The following is a 10,679-nucleotide window of genomic DNA, read 5'->3' as shown; positions in this document are numbered from 1 at the left end:
TAAAGACCCGTTGTAATTCCCAGTAACACACATTGTTTCTGCATTAGACTGGAGTCCAGTCTCTTTCTTTCTCTCTCTCTCTCTTTCTCTCTTTCTTCTTCCCCCCAATCGCTGATGCCGTCTCCACCTTTGGGGTGCCCTGAACCCAGCTGGAGCTGGTCTCTGGCAAGTGGTGCCCAATATAGATTACAGCAGGTCAGATTACGAGCATTCCAGAAGAGGACATTCTTATGATAGTAACATGGAGTCATGAAGTAGGGACCGGGAAAAACTCAGAGAAAGAGAAAGAGATATGGATCAGAAAAGGTCCCGGAAATCCCCATCTCCTGGGAGAAGAAGCCCAGAACCATCAGTACCCCAGAATTCCTCTGCTCAGGATGAACCTACTGCAAAGAAGAAGAAAGATGAGCTGGATCCTCTTCTTACTCATACTGGTGGAGCATATATTCCCCCTGCAAAGCTCAGGATGATGCAAGAACAGATTACAGATTAAAACAGTTTAGCATACCAGAGGATGAACTGGGAAGCCCTAAAGAAGTTAATCAATGGCCTTATCAACAAAGTCAACATTTCCAATGTAAGTATCATTATTCAAGAGCTTCTTCAAGAAAATATAGTTAGAGGAAGAGAACTGCTTTACAGATCTGTTTTGCAAGCACAGAGTGCTTCTCCAATCTTCATCCATGTTTATGCAGCATTAGTGGCAATTATCAACTCAAAATTTCCACAAACCGGAGAATTAATACTCAAGAGGCTAATTCTTAATTTTCGAAAAGGCTATCAAAGAAATGATAAGCAACTTTGTCTGACTGCTTCAAAATTTGTGGCACATCTTATTAACCAAAATGTGGCACATGAAGTTTTATGCTTAGAGATGCTCACTTTGCTCCTGGAAAGACCAACAGACAATAGTGTTGAAGTTGCTATTGGTTTTCTCAAGGAATGTGACCTCAAATTAACACAAGTGTCACCAAGAGGAATTAACGCTGTATTTGAATGCCTTCGAAACATTCTGCATGAGTCTGAAATTGACAAAAGAGTTCGTGTTTGCTGTATGGAAGGATGGATTCAAGGACCACCCTATTATTCTAGAAGGACTTGACTTAGTGGAAGAAGATGATCAGTTCACTCATATGCTCCCTTTGGAGGATGACTATAATCCAGAAGATGTTCTTAATGTTTTCAAGATGGATGCTAATTTTATGGAGAATGAAGAGAAGTACAAAGCTATTAAGAAGGAAATTCTTGATGAAGGAGACAGTGACTCAAACACAGACCACTGGAAGTAGTGAAGAGGAGGAGGAGGAAGAAGAGGAAGAAGAAGATGAAGAAGGACAAAAAGTGACTATTCATGACAAAACAGAAATTAATCTAGTCTCATTTTGTCAAACAATTTATCTTGCTATTCAATCAAGTTTAGATTTTGAAGAATGTGCTCATAAATTGCTGAAAATGGAGTTTCCTGAAAGCCAAACAAAAGAACTCTGCAACATGATACTTGATTGCTGTGCCCAACAAAGGACATATGAGAAATTTTTTGGCTTGTTAGCTGGGTGATTTTGCTCTCTAAAAAAAGAATATATGGAATCCTTTGAAAGTATATTCAAAGAACAGTATGATACCATCCATCGCTTAGAAACAAACAAATTGAGAAATGTTGCTAAGATGTTTGCTCACCTTTTATACACTGATTCACTTACATGGAGTGTTCTGGAATGTATAAAACTGAGTGAAGAAACCACCACATCATCCAGTAGAATTTTTGTTAAAATACTTTTTCAGGAACTGTGTGAATACATGGGTCTTCCTAAACTTAATGTAAGATTAAAGGATGAAACCCTCCAGTCATTCTTTGAAGGATTATTACCCCAAGATAATCCAAGAAACACTCGGTTTGCCATCACCTTCTTTACCTCTATAGGTCTTGGAGGGTTAACAGATGAATTACGTGAGCATCTCAAAAATACACCAAAGGTCATCATGGCACAGAAACCAGATGTTGAACAAAATAAATCCTCCCCATCCTCTTCCTCTTCGGCATCCTCCTCTTCAGAGTCTGACTCCTCTGACTCTGATTCTGACAGCAGTGATAGCAGTTCAGAATCTTCCAGTGACAAGAACGAGTCTTTGTCTACCAGTAGTCATAGCTTTGCCTCAGCTAAAGACTTAAGAAAAAAGGGACAAGGGAAGACCAGACGTAAAGAAGTAGATAAGTTGATCAGGAATCAAACACATGATAGGAGACAAAAAGAAAGAAGACCAGAACAGAGGCATGAGGAGACAAGGACTGAGAAAGAAAGAAGGTCAGAAAAATACAGAGATCAGAATTTAAGCAATTCAAATTGGAGAGATCCTATCACAAAATACATATCAGATAGAGGTGTTCCTTCCAAACGAAATAATTACAGTAGAGTTGTGAATGACAGAGACCAAGAAATGCACATAGATTTGGAAAATAAGCATAATGATCCCAAAAAGAAGAGAGCAAAGAGAAGGAATTCTTTTTCTGAAAATGAGAAGCACAGACACTGAAATAAGGACAATGAAATTTTTAGAAGAAAAGATAGATCCAAGTCAAGGGAAATGAGTAGGAAACATTCAGGCTCTAGAAGCGATGAAGATAGATATCAGAATGGTGCCGAGAGGCGATGGGAAAAATCTAGCAGATACTCTGAACAGTCCAGAGAATCAAGAAGAAATCAGGATCGGTGAAGAGAAAAGTCTCCAACAAAGCAAAAATAATTCTACAAAATGACATAAACTGGACATGCCTTCTATTCATTCAGTTGAAGCAAATTATTTTTTACATTGATTGATAAATTTTATAGAGAACTCTTGTATAAAGTACCAGTTTGTATTTGTACATTTAAAAAATGTTTTCATTGTAATATGTTTTATAATTGAGACATTTCAAGGCCTTACACGTAAAATTATTTGGAGTTTCACCAGAAGGAAATGTTAAACCTATGGTAAAATGGAAGGATCTTCTCACAGGCCAATGGCGAGGGCCTGATATATTACTAACCTGTGGGAGAGAATATGCTTGCATATTTCCACAGGATGCATCAACTCCTGTTTGGATTCCTGATCGATTCATTCAAAATGCCCCTGCTAACCTAAAGACTGAGATGAGTGGCATGAATCCTGTTGAATCAAAGGAATAGACCGGAGAAAAATGTAAACAAAATAAGGGTTTTCACTTCCTTTGTCCTCTCCTATTCCGCCTATAACTCCAATTCCTGCCTTTCCTACTACTCTTGTTTCTTGTAATCTGTTCTGTGAGTCCCTTCACCTTTATCTGAGAAGGAAGGGCAGGCGTCTATGGCCGTGGTGACTAGCTCTGACTTTCAGTCTTTCTCTTTTACTTTTGGAGAAGGGGCAAGTGCAAAAGGCCACAGCACCTGACCCCATCCTCCAGTCTTTCTCTTTTACCTTTGGAGAAGGGGTGGGTGCCAAAGGCCATGGCACCTAACCCCAACCTCCAGACTTCTCACCCCCCCCACATGTCTCTTCTCAAGGGGATGGCTTGGACAAAAGGATGTTAAAAATTCTTCTTTGTTGTCTTCTTATGATAAATTTCTCTCAAGTTCAACTTTCCCAGATGGAAGTAAAGGAATCATATAAGTGAATCCTGTTAGCTAACTACGGAATAGGTGTTAATAAGCAGACTAGACTGGAAGGACAAGTTCTTTTGGATGTATTTTATCTCTCAGTCAGCACTGGCGCAAACTCCAAAAATTAGAAAAGGGCCCACAAACGCCTCAACTATAACTATTGGACACAGCCTTTAAAGTCTTTAGCAACTGGGAGGAGAAAAGAATGCGGGACCAAAAACAAGACAAACTTACTGTGTGCAGTCCGAGACATCGAGGTGGGAGAAGAGCTCACCATCTGCTACCTGGATATGCTGATGACCAGTGAGGAGTGCCGGAAGCAGCTGAGGGACCAATACTGCTTTAAGTGTGACTGTATCTGATGCCAAGCCCAGGACAAGGTAGTCTGCAACTCTTTCACCATCTGTACTGCAGAAATGCAGGAAGTGGGTGTTGGCCTGTATCCTAGTATGTCTTTGCTCAATCACAGCTGTGACCGTAACTGTTCAATTGTGCTTAATGGACACCACCTCTCAGCGTACCTGCTCGCCCCTTCAATGATATGGAAAAGGACTGGTCACTCATCCAGCGAGATACTGGCTTCCTGAAATGGAGAGACTGTGCTTATAACTCTAAGGTGGACTATACTGTACCTGGTGAAAGACTATATATTAGTGACTGGACTTTTAATGGCTCTATGCTTGCTGCAACTAGCAGGCACTCCAATAAATGGGTACCAGACAAGCCATTCAACCTCATTTGTGGAGAGCCCTCTCAGCCCTTCAATCAGTCAGCCTGTCTAGGCCTGTTGGACAAACTCAGCAGTACCACATTAGGGATGCTTGCAGCTCTCTTTTGTGTTTTTAGTATGAAATAAGTACTAAGTTGTTAAAATTGAGTATCATAGCAATGTTTATAAGGTGTCTTGTACTGGGTGGATTTTTAACTAATTGTTTAACTAATGCCTTTTACGAAGGTTTTGTTATTCTTGAGCAGCCATCTTATTTGATGATTCTTATATAATTGTCATCTCATTGGTATGATGCATATGGTTTACAGATATTGTATGAGGCTAATGCTCTTTTAGAAAGACAGAAAATATTTTTGGCTACTTTTAATTTTAGGAGTTACAGCTTTAATATGTACTTTTGAGCTGTAGCATTATCTTGGGAAGTTCATACAACTACATTTGCTGATCGGCTGTCCAAAAACATTTCTATTGCCATAGCTATTCAGGAAATCATAGACCAGAAGTTGGAAAGTAAGGTTAGTGCTTTGGAGGAAGGAGTTTTAACAGTAGGGCAAGAACTTGTGACCTTAAAAAAGAAATTGACTCTCCAATGTCACTCTGAGTTTAAATCTATCCATACTTGGGACAAAGTAACTTGGAATTTGGAACCATTCAGACCTGAGTATAGACCTTACTAAATTACATCAAGAAATTCAGGCATCATTTGCTAACCAAAAAACATTAATGTCTATACTCATCAATGTGGAAATTTGCAGAGCAGTGATTCTTTTGTTGCTGTGTTTACTCCCAATCATCTTCAGAGTGCTAAAGAAGAGCAATATGGAGTTTTGTGGTTTCGTGCTCAAAAATAAAAAAGGGGGAGATGTTGTGAGCTGGCCACGGAGGCCCACTGAGCGTTAGGGATCAGGAAGGGCCGTTGACCCCAAGACCACTAGGATGCGTTTGGGAGCTATTGACCCTGTTTCCTCCCCGTTTCTACTCAGCACTAACCAGGTTAAGCTCCTATGAACTCAAAACATAAAAACTCTGAGACCGGGATGAACACAAGCTAACTTTAGAAGCTCATTGTTCCCATTCTTCCGCAAACTGAAGTTTTGGCTTTCACACAACTTATAATTCAAACTCGTGTCACATCTAAGAGCCTTAGTATTGGTCACAGGCTTCTGGGTCATGATCTTAGGATTTATTGAAGGTGTAAATTGTAGAATACAGTTTTAGAAGACAGCCATTTGTTGAAAGAATGCGGCTGGGTTACTTGCAGGTAGCCCACTGTGAACTTTGGACTGGGCCACATTCCAAACATTCTGGGATGGGCCACTTTCGTCTGTAAAGTAAATACATAAGCTTCTATAGCATTGTTTAACTTGGCATAAATCAATCAGTTTAGGATGAAAAAGGTTTATAGAATATGTCAGTCATGGATTAGGTTATCCTTTGTTATGGGATTTTAAGATTATCATATGAAAAGGGTTTAAAGGCAATCATTGATTAAGTTTTCATGGATTAAGCTTTCTGGTGGGTGGGGGACCCCTCCTCCCACATCTGACTTTGTGTATAAAAGACCCATTGTAATTCCCAATAAACACTACATCGCTTCTGCACTAGACTGGAGTCCAGTCTCTCTCTCTCTCTCTCTCTCTCTCTCTCTCTCTCTCTCTTTCTCTCTTTCTTCTTCCCCCCAATTGCCGATGCCGTCTCCACCTTTGGGGTACCCTGAGCCCAGCTGAAGCTGGTCTCCAGCACAATCACTTCCTCAAAGCCCCACTCCCAACACTGCAGATCACATTTTAATATGAGATTTGGAGGGGGCAAACATATAAATCATATCAATATAAATGAAATGTCTGCCCTTATTGAGTCTAAATTTTAATGTATACTGATGAGAGGCTGGAGTATTAGATAGTGTATTAGTATCACACAGCAGGTATAAGCTAGGTTATGCCATAGGAGACTACATCCCCAAAACGTATTGGCTTCTGAAAACAAGGGTTTATCTCTCACTTCTACTTCTCACTTTGCTGGTGAGCTAGGTTTCTGCTCCACATTTCTTCACGCTAGGATTCAGGCTGGTACAGTAGCCACTAACTCAAACATTGTTGCTCCTTACAGCATAGAACAAAATTACCCTAGAGAGTCTTGCTAGTAACTCAATGCCTTATCCTGGAAGAGGTAATTCTCATTTCTACTCCCAACTAGTTATGTGGACTTACCCAATCACAAGGAGACAGATATGCCTGGAAGGCAGAGAAGTGAAACTCCTGACAGTTTTAATGACTATTAGAGACACGCATGCTCTGAAAGGGAGAAGGAAAATAGGTAGAATCCTCCAAAGCAGTGAGCTCCCCAAGCTTTGCAGAATAACAGTCTTGGAGCAATGGGCATCCAAGATGAAGCTGGCAGGTGCAAGGTGCCAGGAAAGGGGAGAAAAAAGTTGGAGCAGGGGTTCTATTTTATTTTTTTAGTATCTATCCTGTCTCAGCCACTTTAATTGTATCATATTATTCACACATTTAAATTTAAAGGGTTGAGAAGGAAAACAAAATGTTTAGGTGTGAACAGGAGAGGTATTCCAAAGATAAACTAGACTCCCTGAGCAATCTGATTAAGCAACATGGTACCAGATATAACATGGCACATACAAACGATAGCTATGACCTCTAACTAGGTGAATGTATTCTCCAAGGTTTACCTTGAGTTTCCTACCAGAGATTCAAGGATAAAATATAAAGTATGACTCATAGAAATGCCTAAGACAGTAGGGCATGGTGGCTCACATCTGTATTCCCTTCTTCTTGGGAGGCTGAGACTGAGGTGGGAGGATAGTTTGAGGTCAGGAATTCAAGACAAGCTGGGCCACGTAGCAAGACCCTAATTTCCAAAAAAGAAAGAAATAAAAAGAAAGAAAGGAAGGAAGGAAGGGAAAGAAAGAGAAAAGAAAAGAAACACCTAGTAGAACAAAGTTCACTCTGCTTTCATATCCATAGCTTTAATTAAGGATTTTGTATGACTGTGGTCTGGCTGCAGCCTTTCTACAAATGTCAATGTTCTTCCTACTTTCATTACACAAAGACATGCAGTTTGGAATGAGGCCAGCGAAAGCTTTCCTTTTTCCTCTCTTTCTTTCTTTCTTTTTTTTCCTCTTTTCCTCTTCACTTACTTTTTCCTCCACTTGCTTTCCTAAACTGCTTCTTCTTTATATATCTTTCTGATACTAAACTAATTTGTTAATCTCTCTTCCTCTGGTATTAACAAGATAAAACTCTCTGTGGTTTTCAACTTATAATAATATTTTATTCAGTTATTTTTTCTTTTCTTAATTTTGTAAACATATATTGTCTTGTATCTTAGAATTAAAGAATGCTATAAAAAGTTAAAAGATAAGGATGATATTATCAAGCAAACACATTTTGGAGCAAAGTATTAATATAATGGTGGCTTTGCTAATATACAGATAGCTCAAAGTGTTTGTAAACCAATCCCTAAGTTTTGACATCAATTTTGACCCAGTTTTTGGCATTGAATAGAAAAACACAAACTTGTAAATTGGGCAGTTTTACATTGGCACATGAGTATCACACAGAAAACAAATAGGATTATATCATAAGATCGCTGAAATGAAATAAATATTTTGGAATATAAAACAAGATTGGTCAGAATGCTGTGAAATTACTTGTACAGGAAAATTGGGGGGAGAATATATGATTACAGTCAAAAATTGATTATCAGAGATAATTTTGGAGTGTGGGTAGAAGTGAAGTAGGTTACAGATAACTCCAAACCACACACAGTTCAGATAAAACCACAGTTAACTGTTCATTAACTTGCAGTAGTTAGCCACTTTGCAGATCAATCAAACATCAGATAAACTACAGTTGGGGTCTGGAATGATCTCATCTACCAGTGAGCCTGAATCATTAGGTAGTTGAAGGACAATTCTCCAAGGTACAGAAGTTTAGGAGTCAAACTTTGGGTAGAACTATTGATGGAGTGGATATGGGGCAGCAGGTTGTGTGACTCCAGACCTGGATCCTTGTCCTCCAACCACTGGGTTGCTGATCATCAGGGCTAAGGATCAGAGCTTGACCATATGCCTCTGTGGGGAAGTGACCTAATCCCAAATCCCTACTGCACTTTAACAACCTCTATCTGAAAATAGGCTAGTCTACCTTCAGATAATCAGGAATTAATTGCACACATGCTTGTGTGTGCATTTTAATATATAATTGGAAACAAAAGAAGCTATTTTCCATACTTGAAGGCCTAGAAATTCTGTTAAGAATGTAATAAAAATACTTCTTAGCCTGCATATTTTAGTCTAAATGTAAAAATACAAATAGTATTGAAGAGCATATCTACCAACTGCTTTATATATGCCCAAAGTTGGGAACTTTCAAGTTTTCAGAAACTGATGATTATTTTTTTAAATGAATAGGAATTTACTTTGTAATAAAAATTGAATCATTATCAATTGATTCAAATAACAATACTGAGCACCTATTATACATCAAGTCAGAAAGCATCCACCATTTAAAAATGTAATGAGGCACAACTTTGTAATAAATACTTATATTCTTAATACCAAATATTTAGGACATTATAACCAAAAACTGACAACTATAACACAAAAGCATTTACTAGACATCTAGACATTCAGGACGTAAAATAAAAACACTATAGGAGTAATTAATCAAAGGTTTATTTTCTGAAACAGAGAATATGTTGTAAAAACATTGTACCATAAAGGGAAATTTGATCCATATGCCAAAGTTTCAATTTTTTTGAGAGTCTTTGTCTAAAACAGTGATCAATTTAGTAGTATTGATCAGTACTTTACAGTTTCTTTTCTAGGCTACACTGTTTCTCCTTCTCTTACCTAATTCAAGATATCACCCTTGGAGTATCTTACTCTAGGACATGGTTTGGCAGACTATGGCCTACAGATCAGATCCATGCCTCAAATTATGAATGGCTTTTATAGTTTTAAAAGATTATAAAAAAACAAAGAAGACTATACAATAGACCTACAAGGTATAACATGTTTACTAGCTGCCTATTATAGAAAAAAGTCACTTCTCTCTGTCGAAACCATTCCAAGACGCCTCCTTCTTCTTCACACCTCAAATCCAAAGGAGTGTCTGTCTTTCTAATACCTCTGTCAGACTCCCCTCTTCTTCATCCTATTTTAACCGTCCTCATCTATGACTCCATTACTTCTTACCTAATGTGGTTGTCTGCCTCGAGTCACACCCATCTCCTTCATAGACCCCTACTATAATGTCACCACAATAATATTTTAAAGAGCAAATCTCCAAGTCCTTGTCCATAAGTCTTTTCCTGACATCCCAAAACCACTAGCACCTATACGCTTGGTTCTCTAGTCCCTGCCCTCGTATAGATGTCTATTGCAACACTCTACACTTAAAGGATTTATTTGTATATTAGCTGTCCCACTAACCTGGAAACTCCCTTGAGGGTAGATACAACCACGGTGCCTGCCACACAGAAAATGTGTGAATGAGTTTAATTTAGTGTTTTCAGAGTATAGATTTTAATAGGGTATAAAAAGTCCCCAGGAGTATAGATATCTTTGGAAGGGAAGAGGTAGGTGTATGCTAGCAAGAGGATGTTTGACAAAGTCCAGAAGGAGAATTGAAAACCAACTAGGAGAGCTAAAAACCACCTTCGCATCTGCTTTTCATGCTAATGTCTCCTTCACGAATGCATTTAAATACATAAATTTTTTAATTTAAATTATGCGCAAGACTAAGCTGTGTACTTTACATATTTTGCCAGTTATTTTCATTTTACAAAGTTGGCATGTGTGCGAATATAGAACTGAAAATTGACAGAATGGGTGCATTTTTTACATGGATAACAAGACTTAAAGGAAGGCAGAAAGACAGAAAGAAGATAGGATACACTAGTTACTTCCCTGATTTCATTTTTTTCCTCCAAGCTCCAGAGACAAGGTAATTGCCCTGTCTTTTGAATTCCTTTTTATTAGTCAGGGTATACAATGCTATGCTGCAGTAAAAAAAATATTTACTCTGAAAGTTCATGAGTTTTATACAACTAATGTTTATTTTTTGCCCAATGTAATGAGTGCATTTTTTGTCAGTATGGGGCCCTTTTCCATATGAACACTCAGGATCCTAGGATGATGGTGGTGCCACCAACCAGACTTTTGCCATCTAGGATGTATGGTCTTCTTTCTTTTTTTTTTGAGTTGGAGTCTCACTCTGTCGCCCACACTGGAGTGCAGTGGCCACTCCAGGCCACCGCAGCTTCAACCGGCTGGGCTCTGGCGATCCTTCCGCCTCAGCCTTCCCAGTAGC

The 10,679-nt window shown here is 38.7% G+C and overlaps 1 pseudogene across 1 annotated transcript; it reads left to right on the top strand.

Moving 5' to 3' along the window:
* The first annotated feature begins 149 nt into the window (after positions 1 to 149).
* On the top strand, positions 150 to 2,742 carry LOC103259345 (annotated as a pseudogene). The gene has a single exon (XR_504231.1). The product of XR_504231.1 is annotated as a pre-mRNA-splicing factor CWC22 homolog pseudogene (transcript).
* The last annotated feature ends 7,937 nt before the right edge of the window (positions 2,743 to 10,679 follow it).

Source organism: Carlito syrichta, unplaced genomic scaffold, assembly GCF_000164805.1.
Source record: "Carlito syrichta isolate Samal-C Ts95f unplaced genomic scaffold, Tarsius_syrichta-2.0.1 Scaffold302610, whole genome shotgun sequence".
In the NCBI taxonomy this organism is placed as follows: Eukaryota; Metazoa; Chordata; class Mammalia; order Primates; family Tarsiidae; genus Carlito; species Carlito syrichta.
The sequence above is the reverse complement of the archived record's forward strand: the minus strand, read 5'-3'. Positions and strand labels throughout refer to the sequence as shown.